Raw genomic sequence first — 25,882 nt, 5'->3', positions numbered from 1 at the left:
GATGTACATGTTTTACTGAGAATGTCAGACTTCATTCTCACATGACTGAGAAAGATAATGTGAATTTACAGAAAATATGCTCTCAGTTTAGCTTATAGATCACCTTCCAAACCTCTGTGGGAAAAGCATGAGAAAATATTTTTCTCTCAATCTTGATATCCCAGCAGAAGGCTTTTTCACATGGTGAAATCACCTTAGAACATACCACAATTCCTAAAATGAGTATGGTACCATCAACAAATGATTTATAATGTAACTAAAGTCTTAAAACCTTCTATTAACTGCAATGCTTCTTAATGAGGTGCTATCATGTATATTGGTCCCAAGATGGCTGCCAACACTTCTTGGATGAAGTGCTGATAGCCAATCAGATCTCAGGATGAGATGTGTGGTTAGGCTCCGCCCACATATATATATGATTTTACTTTTGATTTTCTCAGGAACTACTGAACAGATTGACACCAGACCTGCAAAAGGCACTTCCCTGACGTGAGGACTACCTCTCTGCCAAATGTCAAGTAATTCTGTTCAGCCGTTCGGGCTGTACCTTGGACTAAAGGTCCCTATGGAAAAATGCATGGGGAAAACGTGTTTTGGGACCCCCCTTTTTTCTCGGCCCCCGATTGACGAATCACCCCGAGACTTTCAGGGTAGGTGCGGAGCGGAGCGCCCCACCTATTTTGAAAAGTTTGCGAGGATTCGTCAACCGGCGCCAAAGTTATTCCAAATATAATGTTGCGGATTTCCTATGGAAACACGGTCCTAACTATAACTATCTACTGGCGACCGCCAGTAGATAATATATATATATATATATATATATATATATATATATATATATATATATATATATATATATATATATATATATATATATATATATATATATATATATATATATATATATATATATATATATATTACCTACTGGCGGTCGCCAGTAGGTAGTTATAGTTAGGACCACGTTTCCATAGGAAATCCGCAACATTCTATTTTGAATAACTTTGGCGCCGGTTGACGAATCCTCGCGAATTTTTCAAAATAGGTGGGGCGCTACGCTCCGCTCCTACCCTGAAAGTCTCGGGGGGATTCGTCAAGCGGGGGCTGAGATAAAAGGGGGGTCCCAAAACACGTTTTTCCCATGCATTTTTCCATAGGACCTTTAGACACAGCTACAGCCCGAACGGCTGAACAGAATTACTTGAAATTTGGCAGAGAGGTAGTCCTCAGGTCAAGGAAGTGCTTTTTGTAGGTTTGGTGTAAATCTGTTCAGTAGATTCTGAGAAAATAGCCTTTAAATCAATATATGTATCTGAGCCAGCTTACGGTGCGCTTACCGTACGCGTACGGTGGCGTGCGCGAGCGCGATTCTGATTGGCCCTTAGATCTTAGTAAACATTCGAATCGGTCGAAACCAGGAAGCGGCGGCCGCCATTTTCTCTCTCGCACTCTGACAGGGGGTTGAAAAACCAAGTGCAAAAACATGTAAAGGGGCTGTTTACACAGCTCCCAAGCACTTAGCCATGTCGAGGGAGTCCCCAACGATCCCCCAAGTGAAAAAAGGCAATTTTAATTTTTTCGAAAATTTCTCCGATTACGCTTACCGTACGCGTACAGTAAGAAATAATAAAAATAAAAAAAAAATATCCACATTCTCCCCACCCCGTGTGCAAAAGGAGCCCGAAGGGCACCTTTTGTGCATGGCTTAATAGAGCTAAACAAAACATATATTTTACCTGTCACAACGATGCTCATCATATGTCCTCCATGTGCGCACGGTGCGCGAAGCGCATCGTGCGTTCATGGCCCATCTAGCGTAACGTGGGCACGCGGTGCGCGAAGCGCACCGCGTGCTCACTGTGCGCGCACGGTGCGCGATGCGCACCGTGCGCGTATGGAATGAACTGCGTTAAGTGGGCGCGCACGCCACAAATGGTGTAAAGTAACTTAGCATTTAAAAAAACGTACAAATTCACTGAAAAAACCATAGGTTTCACACACGTTATAGTTAGGAATTAGCATTTAAAAAACCTTGCAAATTCACTGATAAAACCATAGGTTTCACACATGTTATAGTTAGCTGGACATTTTACTGATAAAAAACCAATGAAATTCCCCCGTTATAGTTACTGTAGGCAACTATAACTCACGCGACCGTAATCCTCTGCTGATGACATATGTGTCTTTATGAAAAAAAAATATTTGTAATATATGTATAGCTAAAATTTAATGGAAGAAGACATCGGCAAATAAGTGTCTAAATACAGTATTAGCATCAGCAGAGGATTACGGTCGCGTGAGTTATAGATGCCTACAGTAACTATAACGGGGGAATTTCATTGGTTTTTTATCAGTAAAATGTCCAGCTAACTATAACATGTGTGAAACCTATGGTTTTTTCAGTGAATATATATATATATATATATATATATATATATATATATATATATATATATATATATATATATATATATATATATATATATACATTTTCACCAAGTACTCACAGGTACCGTTGCACTCCCGTCAGGCACAAATCACCGCACAGAGTCCATCCGTCATTAGGTGAAATAATCGTTTATTCTTTGCTTATCGGTTTACAGCCATCAAATACCCTACGCGTTTCAGCGATCCACTCGCCTTGGTCACGGGTAAACACAAAAACATTTTTCACCAAGTGGTTTTTAAACACATTTACGTGAAACGTACCAACATAGATAACGGACTGTCATTCTAGAGGTTAAGCTCCACCATAACGGCGGCCATCTTAGAGCAGTGTTCTCCTACCCATAAACGTTCTTATACATAAAGTTAATTGAAAAAGCAATGAGGGTGATGATATAAACAATAAAAATCAATTATATCAGACTTTTACACATTTCTAAAATTCGAAATTTTCACCCTGATGTTGCAATGATATCAGTCACGAACATGGAAATTCTTTACAGTTGCCATGGAGAAAAATGGAACCGAATATGCACCATTTCATCCTATTCAAGCACCCGTGAAATATCTCTCCGTGTGCAGATGTCGATAAGAGGGGAATTAATCAATTGTTTTACTTTTTCCTCATTGTGCTGGATAATACTACCACCTTTGCAAAAATACTATGCATATTTAAGCTTGCATTATCATCAAGTGATTACACAACAACGTCTGTCCATGTCCCATAAACGGATATTGTTACTATACCCAAGTGGGTAATCTTAGATGAAAAAATTTTTTTCAATCGAAAAACATATAATTCATTGCAACATCATTTTAACCAAACTTTGCAGTTAATTTATGCATATTGGTGCTCCCATTATTATCAAGTGATTACAAAACAGCGTCTGTCTATGACCCCCATACAGAATATTGCTCTTATACCCAAGTGGGTAATATTGGATGAAACTTTTCTTCAATTGTACACATCTAATTCATTGTAGCGTCTCTTTTATTTTGCCCAAATGGACAATTAATGCTTTCATTTTGAAAAATGCAAAATTGCAAACAGATCATCTTCATTTCTTCCGATGTTTCAAGAAAACTAAAATAAAGGAAGAAGAAAAAGAAACCAATTGAGAAAAGTGTTGCCATAGTAACATCAATACTGCAAAATGTTATATTGGGGTCCGCCAGGTGGAGCCCTCCGAATGACTACTTAAAAATACATGTATACCAAAAATGGATGTTAAGGATATTAAAGAGTACGTGGTAATTTGACTAATTTAAAAATTCAAAAAATTCGAATGATTTAAAGACAAAAAGTCATCTCAGGAAGAAATTAATGGAAAGAAATTCTGGATTTCCACAAGACCTAAAATAAGGAACAACATGTTCCAATAGTATACCTCACAGATAAGGAAGCTTTTAAACCTTCGTTCCATCTCTTTTCTCAGACACAATGAGATGCTGGTGCAAATGATGACTTTCTGCCTAGAAAATAATTTTTTTATTTTTTATTTTTTATTTTTGATGGAGGACTGTTCAGGCAGAAACAAGGGACAGCTATGGGCACCTGTTTTGCTCCCAGCTTTGCCAACCTCTTTATGGGGTGCTGGGAGCGACAGGTGTCTCAGACACAGCATCTTTACCGCAGCCATGTGAAATTATGGCTGCGGTATATTGATGATCTGTTTATTATCTGGGGTGGGTCTGAACAATTAGCGACTGAGTTCATCTCCATGTTAAATCAAAATGAAATGAATTTACAATTTGAAGGAACTATGAGCAACCAGAACATTGAATTTCTGGATTTACAAGTACAGGTGTTGGGCAAGAGATTGATTTCCAAGCTCTTCCGGAAACCGACTGCAGGGAACACTCTGCTGTTTGCTAATAGCGGACATCCTAAAACCTTGATCCGCAGTATCCCCTATGGGGAGTTTCTCCGGGCTCGGAGAAATTGCAGCCTGGATAGGGACTTTATTGCTGAAAGCGAATGTATGTCCCAGAGATTTGCAGAAAGAGGCTATAACCCTAGGGTAATTGAAGAAGCACTAAGAAAGGCTAATGAATTTACACAAGAGCAGTTGTTGACACCTAAAGCTAAAGAGGATGACAACAGTAGTGATGAAGTTATAAGATATATAGCTACATATCACTCTAATTCCTGGGAAGTGCGGAAATGCCTACACCAACATTGGAAAATCCTATCCACCGAACAAACTTTGGCTAAGAGATTAGGACCAGTGCCGAGTATCACCTATAGAAAGTCTGATTCTCTTAAAGATAAGCTTTGCAAAAATGAGGTAACCAGCACGAATAGAACACAGAGTGACATACAGGGATTCTTTACATGCATGCTTTGCAAAGCATGCAAGTTTAGCACTAATGTAAGGAAGGTTTATTACCCCATCTGTGAAACTGAAAGAATCATTGGTAAACATCTTACCTGTTTGTCTGATTTCTGTGTGTATGTTTTGGTTTGCCCCTGTACTAAGAAATATGTGGGTAGCACAATGTTTACAGCGAAAAAACGTGTGCTAGAACATCAAAGGGCAATCCAAAACAAGGACAAACTCTCACCTATTGCCAGACACTTCGAAGAATTTCACAACAGTAATCGTAATCTGCTGAAGTTCTTTGTGATTGATAGAGTAGAGGCAAAACAAAGAGGGGGTGACAGGATACGTAAACTCCGTCAGTTAGAATCAAGGTATATTCTAGATCTAAATACCAAGGCCCCTGCTGGTTTGAATTCAGAAGAAGAGATGTCTTGGCATTTGGGGGAATAATATGTGCCAGGTATCTTTGATTGGTATGCTGAGAGTTTATGGGATCATAAATTCAAAATCCAAAAATTCAAAATGTATTTTTATATGTTCTTCCCTGTGCAGTGGAAGCTTCCTTATCTGTGAGGTATACTATTGGAACATGTTGTTCCTTATTTTAGGTCTTGTGGAAATCCAGAATTTCTTTCCATTAATTTCTTCCTGAGATGACTTTTTGTCTTTAAATCATTCGAATTTTTTGAATTTTTAAATTAGTCAAATTACCACGTACTCTTTAATATCCTTAACATCCATTTTTGGTATACATGTATTTTTAAGTAGTCATTCGGAGGGCTCCACCTGGCGGACCCCAATATAACATTTTGCAGTATTGATGTTACTATGGCAACACTTTTCTCAATTGGTTTCTTTTTCTTCTTCCTTTATTTTAGTTTTCTTGAAACATCGGAAGAAATGAAGATGATCTGTTTGCAATTTTGCATTTTTCAAAATGAAAGCATTAATTGTCCATTTGGGCAAAATAAAAGAGACGCTACAATGAATTAGATGTGTACAATTGAAGAAAAGTTTCATCCAATATTACCCACTTGGGTATAAGAGCAATATTCTGTATGGGGGTCATAGACAGACGCTGTTTTGTAATCACTTGATAATAATGGGAGCACCAATATGCATAAATTAACTGCAAAGTTTGGTTAAAATGATGTTGCAATGAATTATATGTTTTTCGATTGAAAAAAATTTTTTCATCTAAGATTACCCACTTGGGTATAGTAACAATATCCGTTTATGGGACATGGACAGACGTTGTTGTGTAATCACTTGATGATAATGCAAGCTTAAATATGCATAGTATTTTTGCAAAGGTGGTAGTATTATCCAGCACAATGAGGAAAAAGTAAAACAATTGATTAATTCCCCTCTTATCGACATCTGCACACGGAGAGATATTTCACGGGTGCTTGAATAGGATGAAATGGTGCATATTCGGTTCCATTTTTCTCCATGGCAACTGTAAAGAATTTCCATGTTCGTGACTGATATCATTGCAACATCAGGGTGAAAATTTCGAATTTTAGAAATGTGTAAAAGTCTGATATAATTGATTTTTATTGTTTATATCATCACCCTCATTGCTTTTTCAATTAACTTTATGTATAAGAACGTTTATGGGTAGGAGAACACTGCTCTAAGATGGCCGCCGTTATGGTGGAGCTTAACCTCTAGAATGACAGTCCGTTATCTATGTTGGTACGTTTCACGTAAATGTGTTTAAAAACCACTTGGTGAAAAATGTTTTTGTGTTTACCCGTGACCAAGGCGAGTGGATCGCTGAAACGCGTAGGGTATTTGATGGCTGTAAACCGATAAGCAAAGAATAAACGATTATTTCACCTAATGACGGATGGACTCTGTGCGGTGATTTGTGCCTGACGGGAGTGCAACGGTACCTGTGAGTACTTGGTGAAAATGTATGGATAATAGTGGGCGTCTTCGGACCCACGGTTGCACCGACGCTAAAGTGTCCCGGGATATCTGAAGAAGTGAAGGGTGATATATATATATATATATATATATTATATTCACAAAAGCAACCTCCTCTCTTCATGAAGGAAGACACCAGCACTCCAGGGATGTTCCACCACAAGTTTATTGAAACGGCTGATGCGTTTCAACCAAACGGTCTTTGTCAAATCCAAGTAATAAATAAATAAATATATGTAAGAAAGTGGCTCTGTATACACTGTTCCCAAATAGGTACAGTGTGCACAGAGTCCACAGTCCCCAGAGGTTTGGCAGAGGCTAAAGTTAGATATAACCTTACTCTCTAAAGTGGTAGTTTCGTTGAGCAGTAAGTCAGTATCAGAGGACAGTGTAAAGCATTTGTTGCAACACTTAGAGCCAGATGTATCAAAGGGTTTTGTCCATTCTGTGTCTATGGGGAAATGTGTTGATATATATGGCCCTTTGTCAGCAAATGGTCTCACACACTCAAGAACTGAACTCTAGGCTAATGGATTTGTATAAAAATATATAGTCATTTTATTTTAGAACCAACAATAGATTTCAAAATATACTTTCTCTGAATGAGAGGCTTTACATAAATACTTTCAATATGCAATAGGCTTTTGAATGCAATAGACACAGTTGCTGCAATAGGCAACACAATTTCAAACACAATAATACATTGAGCTCAATGGGAACTTCTAGTTAAATGCAATTAGTTACTTTAAGGATTACTTTTCTAACCACAGGACTGGATCCTGGATTCAGTCCTGGGACATTTCCTGTAAACAGTTGAGTAAAAGCGTTTTGGTTACAGTAGTGATTTTTAAGCAATATTTTGGTATTTTAAAAGTTGACAGAAACTTTTTCTCATAGAATCACCAATGTTATCCTACGGGAGGAATTTCACTTAGCAAGTAAGTGGGGTTATTGTTACTTTTTCTAACTCGGTGTTGGATCCTGGATCCAGCACTGGTGCATCACCTGTAAACAGTTGAAAGGATGTGTTTTGGTTATACAGGCGATTTTTAACGAATATTTGTAGGTTTGCAAAATCGACACTTAGAAACTTTTTCAGCAAAAACCAGACAATGTTATCCTAAGAAGGAAATTCAAATTATAGGTAAAGTATGTTCTCATTACTTTTGTAATCCAGTGCTGGGCTCCTAGGTTCAGCACTGGGACATCTATCTAAAACAGGTAAGCAATTACGTTTTCACAGTTGGCGCGATTTTTAACGAATATTTGTAGTTTGCAAAAATCGACACAGAAGAAATTTGATAGATAAAGAGTCAATGGTTTCCTATGGAAGAGAATTGGGTTAGCGGTTAGTACGGTTGTAATTACTTTTCTGGGTCAGTACTGGGCACCAAGATCCGGCACTGGGATCTCTCCTGATAGCAGGTGAGTATTTTCGATTTCGTTACTCGGGTGATTTTTGGTGAATATTTTAAAGTTTAGAAACTCCACACTTAGAAGAATCTCCAAGTGAAACCAGTCAATGTTACCCTATGGAAGAAAAGAGAGTTATCGGCTTTTGGGTAAGTACTCGACTGGCAGAGTTAAGGTTCTGGGCATAGACTCAGGGGTCTTCCAGGGTCGGGTCAGAACAGTTGTTACACCCTCAGCGGCACAGGGGCAGCCGGGTGCAGAGTGAGTTAGGCCCAATGTTATCCTATGGGAGACAGGGGGCCCTTGGTTGGTGGCTGCTGGCTAGCAGGCCACACAGCTGTGGGAGCTGGGCTCCTGGTCACTTTCTCAGGGCAAATGGGGAAGTAGAGTAGAGTAGAGATTGCACTGCCAGGGGCACTCGGGCAGCTGGGTGCAGGGTGCTTTTGAGCCGTCGGGAGCTCAATGGATTGCAATGGAGAAGCTCAAAAATGAACAAAGGCTGCAAGCTCGGGGACGAAGATTCTTCAGGTGTGACCACCACTTCGGGATGTAAGTTGGGTAGTTGGAGGATAGGTAGGCACCCAGAAGTTGGGCACAGGGTGCTGCAGGGCGCTGGGTGCAGGGGTGCCTTTTGGTGTCGGGAAATCTTACCCTCTGCTGGTCATGGTTGGAGGGGTCCCTGGTTCTGAGGCTGCAGGCGTCATCAGGAGCGTCGAGGTGGGTCCTTGGGTACTGGATTCGGGGTCACAGTCACGGGGGGAGCCTCCTTGGGGTCTTTGTCCACTCCAACACAGGCCAGGCTTGGCAGGTGCAGAGTGTGCAGGATTCACGGTTCCTGGGTGGTGCCAGGGGTCAGTTACTTGCTTTGAGCAGTACCACTGCTCGTTGGAGTCCCAGTTGCTTAGAGTCACAAGGTAGCCAGGTCCTCCGGGGTTTGTGAGGTTGCTGGCCACTGGAGATGCTGGGGTTTAGCAGGAGCAGGTTCGAGGGTCGACAGGCCGGTAGGGCTCGGGCCAAAGCAGTTGGTGTCTTCCTCTTGTGAGCAGCTGCACGGCAGGTCTTCTTGTCTCTTGATGTTCTTTGCTGTTTTGGAATCTGGATCTAAGGAAGAAAGGTTCAGGGTGCCCCTGAATACAAAATTTAGGGGCGTTACAGGTAGGTAAAGGGCAGGGACCACTGGGTCCCTGCCCTGGGGTGGGTACACACCCTATCCTGCCACTCTCCAGTGGGAGGGGGGCAGTGGCCTAATCCTGATTGGGCAGGGCTTCCCATCTTCAAGATGGCGAGAGCCCGGAGATGTGCTTCACCTCGCCTCCCCCACCTGACGGGTGGGGTTGGCAGAGCCTGGCACACCCTCTTTCCTTCCTTGGTGTTTCTGGAAAGTCTTCCCATCGGAGTGGGGGTCAGAACCGGTAGGGGCCAGTTGCTGAGTACAGCAAGTGGTCTGGAGAAGCTCACAAAGGCGGCATGCCTTTGAAGCTTCCCCTGCCCATCCTGGGGAGGAGACCTAGCACCTCGCCCAGGATGTGCATTGTTGCAGGCCCAGGAGAGCGGATGGCTCTCTACCCAGGGGTCCAGCAACATGTCTGCTGTGTGGCAGCCTAGGCAGCCCCTCAGACAAGACGTGGATTGTAGGTTAGGCTCAGGGGGCATCTCTAAGATGCCCTCTGTCGTGCATTGTACATTAAATCCCACACTGGCATCAGTGCGGGTTTAATGTACTGAGAAGTTTGATACCAAACTTCTCAGTCTTCAGTGGAGCCATCATGGTGCTGTGGAGTTCGTGTTGACGATCTTCCTGCACCATATACTCTTAAATGGCAGCACAGTTACTTACGGACAAGATATTAGAGTTTTACTGCTTGCCATAAGACTTACGCGCATAGCGTAGCGCTACCTCGAGGGTGCGCTTTGTGTGACTGATATTTTAAAACTCTCCCGTTTTAGTATTTGTGTTGCTCATAGTTCTTACCCTTGGTTTTACTTGGGGTGTTGCCCTCTTACTCGCACTATAATTGTTTGCCGCACCGCTGCTTAGCGGGTCCTGTCCTCGGGTTGGGGAAGCAAGGGGAACTTTGGTCACCTTTTTGGGTTGGGGTATCGGTGGTGACATTGTTGGGTGCCATATTTGTGGTCTAGGCGTGCAGCCTATACGCGGACGGTCTATTTAAGGCAGTCAGTCTAGCGGGTCTGCCGGACAAGATATTAGAGTTTTACTGCCTGCCATAAGACTTACGCGCATAGCGTAGCGCTACCTCGAGGGTGTGCTTTGTGTGACTGATATTTTAAAACTCTCCCGTTTTAGTATTTGTGTTGTTCTTAGTTCTTACCCTTGGTTTTACTTGGGGTGTTGCCCTCTTACTCGCACTATAATTGTTTGCCGCACCGCTGCTTAGCGGGTCCTGTCCTCGGGTTGGGGAAGCCGGGGGAACTTTGGTCGCCATTTTGGGTTGGGGTATCGGTGGTGACATTGTTGGGCGCCATATTTGTGGTCTAGGCGTGCAGCCTATACGCGGACGGACTACTTAAGCCAGCCACTCTAACGCGCAGCGGTGACGCGCAGTGGTGGGCGCCTTCTCGACGCGGAGTCGCGCCAGAGTCTTGCCCGTCTACGCTCGTCCGCGTCGAGGCCGAGCTAGTCCGGATCCCGCTGCCTCTATCATTCTTCGTGATGTCCCAGATACCCTCACTTGTAAGGTATTCAAGAACTGCGCTGCTCAGCTTGCGGAATCGCTCGCTATGTAGGTTTTGTTCACTACACCCTCTTTCGGGCCCATTTAATTGTTCTGACTGTGCATTTCAACTTTTATTGCCTATTTCCATCGATGCTTACAGGAAGTCCCTCGTGGCCTGCCCAGACTGCACTGCATCACCCTCGGTCAAATTTCAGGCCCCTCTTAATCTTAAGATTTGCCACCTTAATGTGAGGTCACTGGTCAGACATCACCTGGATGTGCATAATTTACTTGCTGATGCCGCTCCTGACATTTTGTTCATGTCTGAGATATGGTTACATGAGGATGCCGCGGTGGCGGTTAACTTGGCTCGTCCCTCGGAGTATGCGATTTTCACTCATAATCGTAACTCGAGGGGAGGTGGTATTGCGGCCGTTATCAAATCCTGCTTTCCATGTGTCTGGAAGCCTTTGGATATAGCTGGCTGCGAAAGCGCCCATTTTCGTATTTCGGTCAGCCCTCATTTTACTTTTTCTGGGCTACTTATCTACCGACCCCCGGGTCCTGATGCTGCCTTTAGGTCAGCACTTCCGGAGGCCGTCGGGGCATTGGCCTTAAGTGCTGCTAATTTCAATATTATCGGAGATTTAAATCTCCATTTTGACTCTCCCCTTTCTCCTGCCGCCAGTAGTACTCTTGCAGATTTGGAAGCCCTCCAGCTATATCAGCTTGTTGCCCATTGTACTCATGATGGGGGCCATATCTTGGATCCCTTTTTTACCAATCTAACGTCAGTTAAAGTGTTGCCCCCCAAACCTATGGCTTGGACCAACCACCATCTTATAGAGTTGAACCTTACAATTAAGGATTCTCCCCACAAAACAACGGTACCTGTGCCATTGAGACGCCCATGGAGCAAACTGAAACTAGCCGATTTCCATCGACTCCTTGGTCAACATACTTTGGGTCCTTTCTCCGACATAGAGTCGGGCTATGACCTCTTCTGCAACTGGCTGACTGGAGCGCTAGATTGCTTGATTCCAACTGCTGAGATTAAATGTCGCCGTGGTGAGCCTAGTCCTTGGTATGACGACGCACTTCGGCTTTTAAGGAAATCCTGTAAACAAGCCGAAAGAGCCTGGCGTAAGTCATATCTACCCGACAGGAAAACGGAGTATCGCATAAGTACTAGGCTTTATCATAGCGCGGTCTGTAAAACCCGGGCTGCGTATTTCTCCCGCGAATTTAATTCCAGCACCAATCCCACCAAATCAATCTTCAAAGTGCTTAAGGACCTCACAGCTAGCAGAGCCTCACTTGATGAGATTTGCTCTGCATCGCACTGCGAGGACCTGGCCGCCTTTTTTGTGGAAAAGTGGCGGCCATACATCGTTCTTTTCCTGCCCCTTGGATCAGGTGGAGTCTCATTCAAGGACAACGTTGTCTCTGTGCTCTCTTCCTGAGCTCTCGATGGAGGAATTTATTAAAATAGTGGCGAAAGTTAAATCAGGCTCACCTAAGGACCCTCTTCGTCCTGCTCAGTTTAGAGAATCTGCGTCACTTTGTCTCCCTCCATTGTGCGATCTCGTCAACCTATCTTTAACATCTGGCTCTGTCCCTGCTAGTTGGAAACAAGCTCAGGTGATGCCCATTTTGAAAAAACCAGCCCTAGACCCATCTAAATTGGAGAATTACCGCCCCATATCGCTCCTTCCGTGGGTTGCTAAATTGACTGAGGCCCATGTCAACGCCATTTTATCTGATCATCTCTACCGCGCTAATATTTTGGACCCAATCCAAAACGGTTTCCGACCCGGTCATAGCACAGAGACGGCGTTGCTTTTTATGGTCGACCATTTCCGAACTTTGGTCGACTCTGGTCAAACGGCGGCACTGGTGCTTCTTGATCTCAGTGCCGCGTTTGACACCGTCTCTCATACTATCCTGCTTCAACGTCTGGGTGAGGCTGGTGTCGGTAACATGGCACTGGAATGGTTTCGATCATTTTTATCTGATCGTACGTTCAGGGTTGTTACACCCCCTTTCCAATCTAAACCTTACCCTATCGCCCAGGGTGTTCCGCAGGGTTCGGCTCTCAGCCACACACTTTTCAACCTATATGTACAACCGCTGGCTGCTGTCGTCAAACGGTGGAACCTGACTATGGTATCCTACGCAGACGATACGCAGCTGGCGGTAGCATTAAGTGGGGCTTCTGACCTTGAAGTCGCTAAGTTCCGTGAGGGAATTAGCTCAGTGGCGCGTTGGATGACTGATAATTGCCTACAACTGAACGCTAAAAAAACCGAGGTGCTCATTGTCGGCAAGCAGAGTCATCTCTGGGGCGATCACTGGTGGCCATCGGAGCTTGGTTCTACTCCCCTCCCTGTCACTGAGGTTAAAAATCTTGGGATCTGGTTAGATTCTAAACTTAGCTTTGTTTCTCATACCAAGAAAACTGCTGCCACTTGCTTTGGGATACTTCGCAGGCTTAGACCCACTTTTAAATTTTTTGATGCTCCAACCAGACAGCTTATTGTACAAGCTACGATTCTGTCTCGGCTGGATTATGCGAGTTCTCTTCTGTGAGGAGCCAACCTAGCAGAACTCTCTAGACTCCAACGCGTTCAAAAGGCCGCCGCCAGAGCTCTGGTTGGCTTACCAAGATTTTGCTCGGCCAAAAAAACTATCGGTCAACTTCATTGGCTCCCTGTTTCACAGAGGATTAAGTTTAAGTCTTTATGTGTACTGTTTAAAATCCTCAAGCACTCCTCTCCTCAGATCTTGGAGCATTTCATTCAGCCTTATGTCCCTTTGCGTACTCTAAGGTCCTCTGGACTTCATTTAGTTATAGTTCCACGTTTTAAGAGGGCTAGGGCCGGCGGCCGCTCTTTTAGAGTGCTAGCGGCCAGACTCTGGAACTCTCTCCCTTCCTATATTCGTGCTATTGACGATCTTTTGGCTTTTAGGAAAGCTGTTAAAACTTTCCTTTTTCCCCAGAACTCCTAGTGTTATGCTACTGTCTCTGGTTATGCTTTGGCCTTGATATTTTGTCTGCCGTAGCGCCGGGACGCCCCTTTGCTGGGGCATCTGTGCGCTCTATAAATCTGGCTAACATAACATAACAGTGCCCAGGAATGGACCTGGGTACCGTAGGGGTACAGGATTCATGCACCTGTACCCACACCACTGGCATAGCGCACCCAGCTAGAGGGGTGGCTGATGTATGCCAGGGCAGCGTGTGTTGTGGGCATGGCACACAGGGATGTGTAAAAACCAAAGGAAATGATGGACGGAGTGTTGAACATTGCAAGCACTCACCCCCAGTCAACTGATCTGGGTTTAATCCATCACCATTCTTTAGCCCACTCTGCCACCCCAGTTCAGACATGGCCATATGCAAATCAGTCTGACCCTGTGCCTCATGGGAACAGTTCAGCCCGAACTGCCAAGCCATGTCTTCCCTGGATCGGAAACAAGCTTCCTAGGACCGGTTTCTGGAATTTCAGCCGTCTTCAGCCAGGCTTGCTTGAATCCAGTGGCAAAGTGAGCAAGGGACTCACGTCTGAGCATACCCTGCCAACTTATGGCGAACAAAGCAAAAACCAAAGCAAATGATGGACGGAGTGTTGAACATTGCAAGCACTCACCCCCAGTCAACTGATCTGGGTTTAATCCATCACCATTCTTTAGCCCACTCTGCCACCCCAGTTCAGACATGGCCATATGCAAATCAGTCTGACCCTGTGCCTCATGGGAACAGTCCAGCCCGAACTGCCAAGCCATGTCTTCCCTGGATCGGAAACAAGCTTCCTAGGACCGGTTTCTGGCATTTCAGCCGTCTTCAGCCAGGCTTGCTTGAATCCAGTGGCAAAGTGAGCAAGGGACTCACGTCTGAGCATACCCTGCCAATTTATGGCGAACAAAGCAAAAACCAAAGGAAATGATGGACGGAGTGTTGAACATTGCAAGCACTCACCCCCAGTCAACTGATCTGGGTTTAATCCATCACCATTCTTTAGCCCACTCTGCCACCCCAGTTCAGACATGGCCATATGCAAATCAGTCTGAACTTGTGCCTCATGGGAACAGTCCAGCCCGAACTGCCAAGCCATGTCTTCCCTGGATCGGAAACAAGCTTCCTAGGACCGGTTTCTGGCATTTCAGCCATCTTCAGCCAGGCTTGCTTGAATCCAGTGGCAAAGTGAGCAAGGGACTCACGTCTGAGCATACCCTGCCAACTTATGGCGAACAAAGCAAAAACCAAAGGAAATTATGGACGGAGTGTTGAACATTGCAAGCACTCACCCCCAGTCAACTGATCTGGGTTTAATCCATCACCATTCTTTAGCCCACTCTGCCACCCCAGTTCAGACATGGCCATATGCAAATCAGTCTGACCCTGTGCCTCATGGGAACAGTCCAGCCCGAACTGCCAAGCCATGTCTTCCCTGGATCGGAAACAAGCTTCCTAGGACCGGTTTCTGGCATTTCAGCCGTCTTCAGCCAGGCTTGCTTGAATCCAGTGGCAAAGTGAGCAAGGGACTCACGTCTGAGCATACCCTGCCAACTTATGGCGAACAAAGCAAAAACCAAAGGAAATGATGGACGGAGTGTTGAACATTGCAAGCACTCACCCCCAGTCAACTGATCTGGGTTTAATCCATCACCATTCTTTAGCCCACTCTGCCACCCCAGTTCAGACATGGCACACAGGGATGTGTGCCATGTCGACTCTCTGTTTTGTCTGTACCCAGACACTCAGCCTGCAAGGGCAGTGTGTGTGTGTCAGGGTACAGGGCCTCTAAGGGTGGCACAATAAGTGCTGCAGCCCTTAGGGGCCTTCCCTGGTCACAAGGGCCTGGATACCTAGTGTACCATTAACCAGGGGCTGACATGTGGCCAGAGATGCCAATTGGGTTTAGGTTTCAGTACAGTTTTAGGGAAGGAACAAAGGCCCTGGGTACCTGATTGGCAGGAGCCCAGGGCACACTTAGTCAAAGGACATTCAATAATTCAGCAAAAAGTGGGGGCATACCATGCAAGAAAGATGGCACTTTCTCACAATATATATATAAGGTAATCCTCTAAGAAGCTTGGGCGCGTCGGTCGTGTCCAGCAGGGCCGATGCAAGCAAAAGGGTGCAGGGCCCGTGTTAGTATATTCAAAAAGCCATGGCCAGGTGTCATGACACAAGCAAAACTTGCACTGCACAGATCTAATCTCCAGAAATCTTTCTGGAGATTGGATCTGTGGAGTGTGAGTCTTGCCTGTGTCACGATACCTGACCCTGGCTTTTTGAATATACTAACACGGGCCCTTCACCCTTTTGCTTGCATCGGCACTGCTGGACGCGACCGACGCGACCAAGCTTTTTATGTGTGTATATACATATACACACACATATATATATATATATTTTTTATTATTTTTTTGGGGGGGGGGTGTTCTTTTTAAAGTGCCCCACATTTTGCATACTTTTTATTCGAATACACGCTTTATGGGCAACTGCATGCATTTGTGCTTGCTGCATGCAAATATATGACCTACCAGACCATAAAACAGGCACACAATCAACGCAAACAATTATCCACGTATTGACCTGTCAGACGAGCCCTCCATGCACTGTCAGATTGTCCTATAGGCCAGTGTAAACCTGGAGAGAGGAGGTGAAAACTTCGAACTGTTTAGTATAGACCTATATTGCCATCAAGGTGTTCTGGTGACATTCATAAATCATGAGGCCGAAGGCCAAGTGGTTAATAAATGTCATCTAAATCCCCAAATGGCAATATAGGACCATATTGTATTTGTAACTAGAAATGTATTTTTAAATTACACGATTAACGTATTTATTTGAAGGTCATTCGTTTAGTATTCATTGTTTTCCTGAGATTAAAGATTTGTCTGTCAATGTGTTTAGAAATGTGTGTTTTTGTTGGGGAAATGTGCTAACATTGAAAGGTGTTTTACACAACAATAAATTATAATATAAGTCAAATTTAAAATGCACAGTGCATTGTAAGGAAATTAAAAACGTGCTTGGAAATGTGCTCTTATTGTGTAGAACATATACAAAGAAAGGAAATAAAATGCAAGGAGAGACAGTACAGCATTTTGATGACGGAGTTCTGCGTTTGCAGTATTTATCTTCACATAGTGTGGAGGATTCATTGACAGATGCTTGCATCAAGGATGGACCTGCAAGGGGTAGCTTGTGAGGTGGGCTGATTAATGCTCTGTGAGCAGTACTGTCAATGTGAAAATGTTTACCACCACTGAAAGAAAAATGAAATACTTACCACCTTGCTTGAAAAATAGATGTACTCCTAATGTAAGCCTGCAATGTAAAGATACTCCAATGTAATAAGCACAGTGTAATGACTCCCCATGTAAGGATCTACGAAGTACCGCCTTAGACCCCTTCTGATTATTACACAGAGAGTTTGGGTCTACCTCAATCCTATGGATGGGTGTTATTCCCAGTATCCCTATACTCCTGTTACCTTGGAGACCTGCACCGCCAAGTCAACCCCAGCACTAGTCTGGAAGAGTATGCCCCTTTCTTGATTCCTTATCCACCTTCTGGAGGAGCCCAGCTCCAGTGCTGATTGGATAGCTGTTGAAAAGAGGACGGCCACCCAGTAAGTGCGCTTCAGTGACGGAAGACTAGGAGGCAGACTTTGTCTACTGCTTGGACACATCCAGAGCCCACTGTGAAGGACAGGAAGCATAAAAAGAACCATTAGCATCAGGAAACACCAGACCTGTATAACTAACTATCCCAGTATTGAACCCATCAATTCTGCAGGGAGCTTCCCAACACCTGAGGCTCATCATGTTAGGGAGTATGGTATTCAGCCACCTGTTCTACTGTTCCATTTTCTTCATGAGCAGTACCTTAGCAGCAGTTTCTCTGTCATAGGTATTGGGTTCTCAGGAGGTGATAGTAATGCACATAGTTCATTTCCCATTTCCTCAGAACACAATGCCATGTGGGTTCTCCCTCAGCTATCTCTCTTTCTGTGGCTCTGGACTGCATGGCAGATATGCCAAATATATCTGATCCTTTGGACTAGGAGCAATTGGAGACCAGCCCACACCTCTCCCAGAACCCTTTGAGTCTAGGTTCCGGGTTTGCTACCATTCAGTCCTCAATGTTCTCTTCACGTTCTTTCTTGGTTATTCTGAGAACAGAGTAAAAGCCCAGAAAACATTTACATCCCTCTGCAGCCACAAACGGGTCATGGCATCACATCCCACTGTAGTGGGGACCCTGGCTCACATTAGGTAGGTCAAACAGGCTCTAGCAGCAGCGATGGGGAGCAAGTTTGACGCACATGGACTGACTGCTAGAGACCAGTACAAAGATTGTGGCCTTGCACACGTTCCTCTGAGCACCCGGGCCGTTAGCCTCTGAAGGAAGGCAGGTGAAGGCCCCAGCAGCCTCCTGGACTGAAGTGAGTAGAAGGCTGAGCCCCAGACCACAAGGGGAACCAGTGGGCCCATGGAGGAGAGCTGCTGCCCGCAATTTGTCCAATTGGAGGCTGCAGCGGCCTAAGAGATGCTACCCACACCGGAGAGCAGGTGATCCCCTTGAGGGGCTATGGAGTGGCTATGACAGGAGCAGCACGGCGTGGCAATACCTTGTTGGAGGTAGGCGGGGGAGAATAGCAGAGACGTGGGCCTGGGTCCCCAAGTGGCTAGCTGAGGTCGGATCCTCGGGGAGAATTGTTGGAATTAAATGTTTTTGCATTGTATTGCCCTATGTTATGTTAGCATTTGCAGCGCCATCTTGTGTCATGATCGAAACTAGTTTCTCTGACTCTCTGCTACAGCTGAAAGCATCTGCAATCGTTTTTATTTCTCCAAGGTTGAGCTTCACTGTACTAATGAATACACTGTCTTTGTCTGTACATACCTTTCCCATTAGATAGGCCTGCTCGCACTCATAGTGCAACGGGCACAGGCAGAATGACCTTGGCACTGAGATAACATGTAGCCGGTCTCAGGATTGTGGCCCAACTCTCTGTATCTCCTTCGTTCACCAGCTACCAACTGGAAAATTCCAGTCTGGGCGTGTCTTTAGTTATTCTGAAAATGTACATTATACGTTGCCCTGTTAGTAGCAGTCAGTCCCTCTGCAGCAATCCAAGGAGGCTGGTCAGACTGGACTCCACTTGAGTGCATTACTAATAAATACTTTGGTTTTTATTCTCTACTGTCTGACCAACTCTTCATTTGTTTGGAAGGCTGAGAGGTGGTCGTGAGTGACCCGGGTGGCCCAAATCGGGTCACTTCCTTCAGTTGGCGCCCAAATAGGGACTCCATCAGGTGTGATCCATCCTCGCCCGCGGACGGGTGGGGAGGTCGGGCCACGTCGGGTTGGACGGGCGGACCGGTGATCCCTGTATGAGAGAGTCTGGGACTCGCAACTGCCCCATCTGTCTGATCAGGCGGTGACTCGTCCAGTGGTCATCCGGATTGGAGTACTGAACGGCAAAACCCTTGGATCTGATCATTTGGTCCGAAGAGTCAGTGGAGAATAAATTCATTTGACTTGTGTGCACCAGATGAGTTTCCTTTCGTTCTCTGTGGATATGGCGCCATTTTGATTTGTATTTGATGCAGTCTTAGGACCGCCTTTGGGCAAGCGCTTGAATTTGTTTGAGCTCTTTATGAGCATGGTACCACTTTGGTTTGCATTTGGTACGGTCTGCGGACCGATTTGGATACCAAGTGTTTGCGAGCACTTTGCCAGGCAACATAATGAATTTGGCTTACTTTTGAAAATGCCTGGGCTTTGGCTGGCTTTTGGTTTGTGGTACTGACTTTGGCTTGTTTCCTTGGTACGGTCTGAGGACATATTTTGGGGAAAGTATTTGCAAATACTTTGTCAGGCATAAATAGTGAACATGTTTTCTTTTGAGAAAGCCTGGTAACTTTAAAGGGTTTCTTTGTGCTGTCATTGTTGTTCTGCTGATGTTCGACTAGAGGTAAGTTTGTCAGCACCTCCAGTCGGCACTCCGAATTTTTACGTGTATGGCCTTGGCCCTATTATGTTTAGTATGTTATAGCACAAACAATGCTGACTTGAGTGGCCTTTGATGCGCACTCTCGATGAGCAAAGAATCAAGTATTTACAAGGACAACAGTTCATGGGAAGAAGGAGACAGTCTATGTTTGATTCCCTTAGAACATGGCAAAGAGTACCTTAACAGAGGTAGATGAAGGTAGAGAAAGAAACCGGGAAAGGGAGGATGCAGAATCTGACTCAGAAGGCCGTAGCATGTGACAAGAAAAAAAGAAAGAAAGAGAAGGGTATTGAGTGTGAAGATATAAAGTTTCAATTGCAGATTGATAAAAGTCATGTAGCCCAAGAAGAAAATGATACTTTTGTGATAGAATAGTTAGACACTCAACGCTACCTCCATTTGCCCCGCAGACTATATATACTGCTCTTCCCTCACAGCCCCAGATACCTGATTCTCCTGCTTCTGCTGTTTCCGCTTCTATTGCTGTCGATCGGCCTGCTCTGGCCACGGCACCACTGTCCTTTCTTTGTCCTAGCTGTCTGTGGCGACTATGACTGTTGGTACTTCTGCCACATGTATTGCTTCGGTGTTTCTTTCATCGACCCTTGCATTTGCACTTGCACCGCAGCGACGCAAGTGTGTGCTACTTTCCTTGCTACTCCCACGGTATTGTCCATTCCCCAACATTACTGAATAGTGGAACACTGGCCCCTGGGTCAGACTGCAGAGATTGGATGAACATTAAGAAGGGCATGAGTTTGCATGTGCGATCTGACATAGGAGATGCAGAGACAGAAGAGGTAGTGGCTCACGAGGCTGCGCAGTGGGCATGGAACACAATTTATAGTATGGAAGGTGTGTGGAGTGTGATGAGAGATTATGAGCCCTTTAGTCTTTCCTGTCCTTTAGAACCCTTTTTAAGCCTCCAAATACTACATACAGGTTCCTTGTAATTATTGTGTGTCAGGCCCAATGCAGTCTCCAAGGAGATGTAAGTATCACTTGGTCTTTATGTTGGACCTTCAAGTGTAGAACAGATATGTAAGGTAGCATAGCGTAATAGTCCGATCCGTTTTTTCACCATCGGACTATAGATCAGAGATGTAAAATCAGACAGAATGACCCACCTTCCTTGAGTTGTGAGTTGTATTAATGCCTCCTGCATCTCATGGTTTCAGCATCTAAAACATAGGAATTAAATATAGTCATTAACAGAAAATCAAAACTGCTGGTGCAGAACACTGCTATTTGGTTTGAGACCCATCTCATATACCTTTACAAATATCCTGGCCCTCAATGTTAGCTCATGAATGAGCAGAATATACAATGTTACTCATGCTATTATCTCATTTGAGTGGTACACAGAGAGGGTGAATATGCAGCATTGACCCTATTACCAGAAAACCTACAGCTCTAGGAACTCAATGCCACCCGACAACATCGAAGGAAGTCAGAAATAAAGAGTACCCATGGATTTAGACTTATCCTTGATACCATGTCAAACAAAAAGTGCCTTCTTCGCAATTAAACCACTGTGTCGTAACTTCTCCTACTTTGGTTACCAAAAAAGGTACAAGCTATCGTCACACTCGTAATCTCCAAGCTTGAATATTCCAACAGTCTATGCATTGGCAAACTGACTTTCATCATACACAAAATAGAACTAATTCAAAATGCTGCAGCAACGCTCCTTCTCCACCTTCAAACAAAAATACACGACTGCAGTCCGACAATCACTCCGCTGGCTACTTATAGCTAGAGGGGCAATGTTCAACACACTCGGCATTATCCACAGAGCCTTGCAAGGAAAAGCACAACTATATCATCAAGTTAAATTCAAGCAATAAAACTGAACAGGAATCAGTGCTCCAGGCTTGCACCGCGGGTCATCATTCCACCCTACTATAAGAAATTCATAAGATACCCTGCTTTCTCAGTACAAGCTACCAAGTTCTGGAACTCTCTACCAAGACAAGGTTCAAAGCCTACAGGAGCACATACATTCAGAAGGCAGTTGAAAACATAGCTATTTCCAGGATAACTACATTATCCAACGACCTTGGGAAAAAACCCAGAAAGATAATTGCATCGACAAGGACATTCTCCGGTTTACAGCCCACAGATATGGAACAGCCAGAGCACTACTTTCTATATCCAAATAAGTTATAAAGGGATGACCTATGGCTAACCTGGTATTATATAGTATTGTCAATTTATATATAACTCTTCTGGAACAATCTAATATTAATGCCATATACTCAGTGGTTAGGAGCTAACTGTAGTTCAGACAGGCTGCATAATAAATCCAGTTGACTGCTTAATCATCATACACCCATATGACACACATGTGCTACTGGTCTTGTCAGTCAGTCAGTACTATACCAGCCTATAAACAAGCCATCACTGACTGAGCCAACAACGAATAAATGAAGAGATCTGCTCAAACTGCTGGCCAATCGGTTGACTCTAATCTAGTCAACAAGTGCAGATCCCAGCTAATGACATACTATGGCCACCTCTTTACATCTCAAATGACAATCATATGGGATAATAGTAACAAAGTCCATCTCAGCAGTTTTCTTCATCATTTCTCTCCCAAAACATGCCTGCTTAGGACCATAAACATTTAATTAAAATATCTCAGATTGGACAGCCCAGTGCAGTAACTAGCTTAGTGAACTTTGATGATCAAAAATACCAAAAAGGATCCTGCAGAAATTCGCAAAGCTGCCAGCTTGTGGAAACCTACAAGCTGCACACTTGTCTCTCACACCTCTTCCTCCATCACACTCCTAAGTGCAGTGTCCCATAACAAGATAATCACACCTCTTTCACCATCAATCATAACATGGAACCACTTCTCACATAGGTTCAAAGACAACACTTTTCCAACTGCACACCCCACACAGCATGGTATCTAGTTTCATAAAAACTCCACAAGATTCTGCAGAGTTCTGCCAATAGGTTGAAATAGCCTTATCACACTGCAATTTAGCACTAGTAACGCAATCAGTGCTGAAAAATCAACAGGAATGGCACCATTTGGTGCGCAAGAGCACGCGGACATTCGAGTTGATTTTACTGCGCTCGAGTCGAAAATCTACTTGAGGGGCAGCAAATCTACTCAAGAGGCATTCCTCTAACTGCGACTGCCCATGTAAGAAAATGGTGCTACAGAGAGCCAAATCCCGCTCGAGTTCACATTTCTGGAGCCTCAGAGAAAAAATTCCACCTTGATGCAATTGTTGGAATTTGGCCGGAAATCCGCATTATAAGAGTAATGAAGTCACAAAATTCCTCCAATGAAACATTCCGCCAAAACCAAATAGTATCCTGCTGATGTAGGCAACATCCTCAGTGACCCATAAAGGGGTAGTAAGCGCTATATAAATGTTGCATCACAATACAATACACAAACTTGGATTCTCATCGAACAGCTGAAAATTATCTCTGGTCCCATCCAGAAGGATTAATTTATAGGGCAGATTTTGGACCCCAGCCCTTCAGAGGCCTTACCTCTTCCAAAGAGGGCATCAGCCAATAACCAAGTAGTAATTTTACTTCTGAACCAACAAAACTGTGACACCCTGGTGGGTACAGAGGGTTCTGGGACTACAGGTATACTTCAGAAGAATATTACCTATTGGCATGCCCCATATGCATTCCCTAACATCACATTTGTCAGAGCACTATGGCAAGCTATGAGATGACCAATCAAAGCTCATTCCAGTCTTCCCTACTTGCTTCTGACCTGATAATGAACATGTTCTCAACCTCCTGGTCAGATGCCCTTTTCCACTGTCTCTATCCTCACCTAGCAGTCACTACCTCCCCCTCATAGTACGGGTGAATTATGTATTGCTGAGTTCTCTACATTAGTGACTTGTGGGTCAAATCAGATGTGTCTCAGCACAAACATATATTGGAGCGGAAACATCTTTTTTTGGTGCTAAAGGTTTCATTCAGTACTGGGGTCCAAGGTAGTGATGGTCCACACACACAACATCATGTCCCACTTCTACATCAGTAAACATGGGTGCATCCAGCCTCCTTAGCTCTGGCAATTGGTTGTATCTATATGGGCATTGGAACTGCAATAAGTCATCTTCCTTACAGCCTTCTGCATTGTGGGGAAAGACAGAGTAAGCCATCTAAGGAACCATGTAGACTCATTGCACAGTTAGAAGATAACCCAAAACGTCCTCACCCCCATCTTCAAGAATGAGGGTACATCTAGAAACACATTTGTGACTCACCTCAACAACAAGAGCAATCAGTTCACATTTTGGATGCTCAGGGGACCCAGTTTCCTGGGAGCCCGCCTGAAATGGATTGGATGAGAGTATGTCTGTATGCTTTTCCTCGATGAGTCAAATTATAAGATTTTCCAGAAGATCGTGGTATTCATGGGGTGTGTTTAAATTGTGATTGTTGCCCCCAGCTGACCCTGCCATGTTTGGTACTCAGATCTACTTCACCTCCCGCACAGAGACCACGTCGTCCGCTCCCAGAAGTGAAACTTACTATATCTGAAAGGAGAGGGAATGCTACACCTCGCCTATCATTGGTCGGCTTGAGTGCATGGTTTCTTAGGAACTGACTTTAATATATAGGCCTATCGGCAGAGAACCAGAAAGCACTGGTGCTGCCAGGTACTCCACTAGAACCCGGCATACAAGCAAATGGTAATGATTCTGTCACTGGGCATTAGTAAAGCACATTAACCTACTTACATGATCAGTTGATGATGTCATATCTTGTTCACGCTCTCTGACTGGGACAGGGGAGCAGTTCAAGACTTGCCTAAATACTCAAGGTTGGGTCTCTCCAGCCAATGACATCCCACAGCCTAAAAATTATTCATGAAAAACAAATTTCTTAGTAGAGGTGGGCGAGTCAATAAATGAACAGAGAGGGCTGAGCCAGATCCGAGCCAAGAGTCTGACTCGGCTCAAAGTATCAACGAGCGAGGCTATCCATGAAAATAGTTAGCATGCACATCATATAGCAAACAACATGTAAAAATATGGCAAAATCACTTTAAAATTGAAAAAGTATTTATTTAACAAGTAGAAGCATTTCACTGCAGTACATCAGGTTATATCACTTTGTTGAAAGGTAATTATTAAACTTGATAGCTTTTAAACAGAAGCATAGACGCATTCCTGCCCTCTACCCTGATGAAAATGCCTTTAGTGAAATAAAAGGCAATTCACATGTCATTTGTATCCTGTATTTCTTTAAATGGTCTAGATTCTTATCATGGGTGGAGCAACATTGTCGTCTACTGAATCAAACGCAAGAGGTGATTTACAGCGCACCACCTAAACTGATATATTTTAGTGTGCTTTCATATGTGATGACGAAGAAAAAGGAAGCTCCGTTCGATAAATTATTTGCCAAAGATCACAAAATGTGATCAAGCCTGGAAGCCAAGTTGATCCCAGGCTTTCTCATTTCACCTTGTACAATACAGCCTCTAGGTGGGTATCTCTTTCTCTCCTTCGTAATATCAAAGGTTTAATTTTGGAGCATGAAGTTAGCGTGTCGGTGGAAAGCAGCAGCCACATGAAAGTTCTGCTCATCTGGTGCTCGATGGTCAAAGAGGACCTTGTTCTGAACCAGAGCAGGCATCTGCTCAAGCCTGGCTTGAGCTTTCGGTGGCTCACCCACCTCTACTTCTTAGTGGCCAGAACATTACGCAGCGGCATAAGCATTTGTGAGGTCCTTTTCTGTCTCAGAACTGTTTAGGAAGTGTCATTACAACAGGGTGGTTCTCCATCCCAAAACAGCTATCAAAGCACCACCAGATTGACGATATCATTCTTCTAACTTTCTTTCCGCACAGCTATGGTTCCAAATCAGACTAGATTCTATGGGGCAGATTCACAAGGCCCTAGCGCCACTTTTCCCATGTTAAAAATGACGCAAAAGTGGTGCACGGGTCTTGTAAATAAGCCCCTATATATCTTAGACTTCAAGCATGCTTTGCAATTTTCTTGGTCAAAGAATGAAAAGTATTTCATGGATACTCCTTTACTCTTGTGTTTTTGTGGTT

The sequence above is a fragment of the Triturus cristatus genome, chromosome 4_2 (assembly GCF_964204655.1).
Source record: "Triturus cristatus chromosome 4_2, aTriCri1.1, whole genome shotgun sequence".
Taxonomy (NCBI): Eukaryota; Metazoa; Chordata; class Amphibia; order Caudata; family Salamandridae; genus Triturus; species Triturus cristatus.
This window is presented reverse-complemented; position numbering follows the sequence as displayed.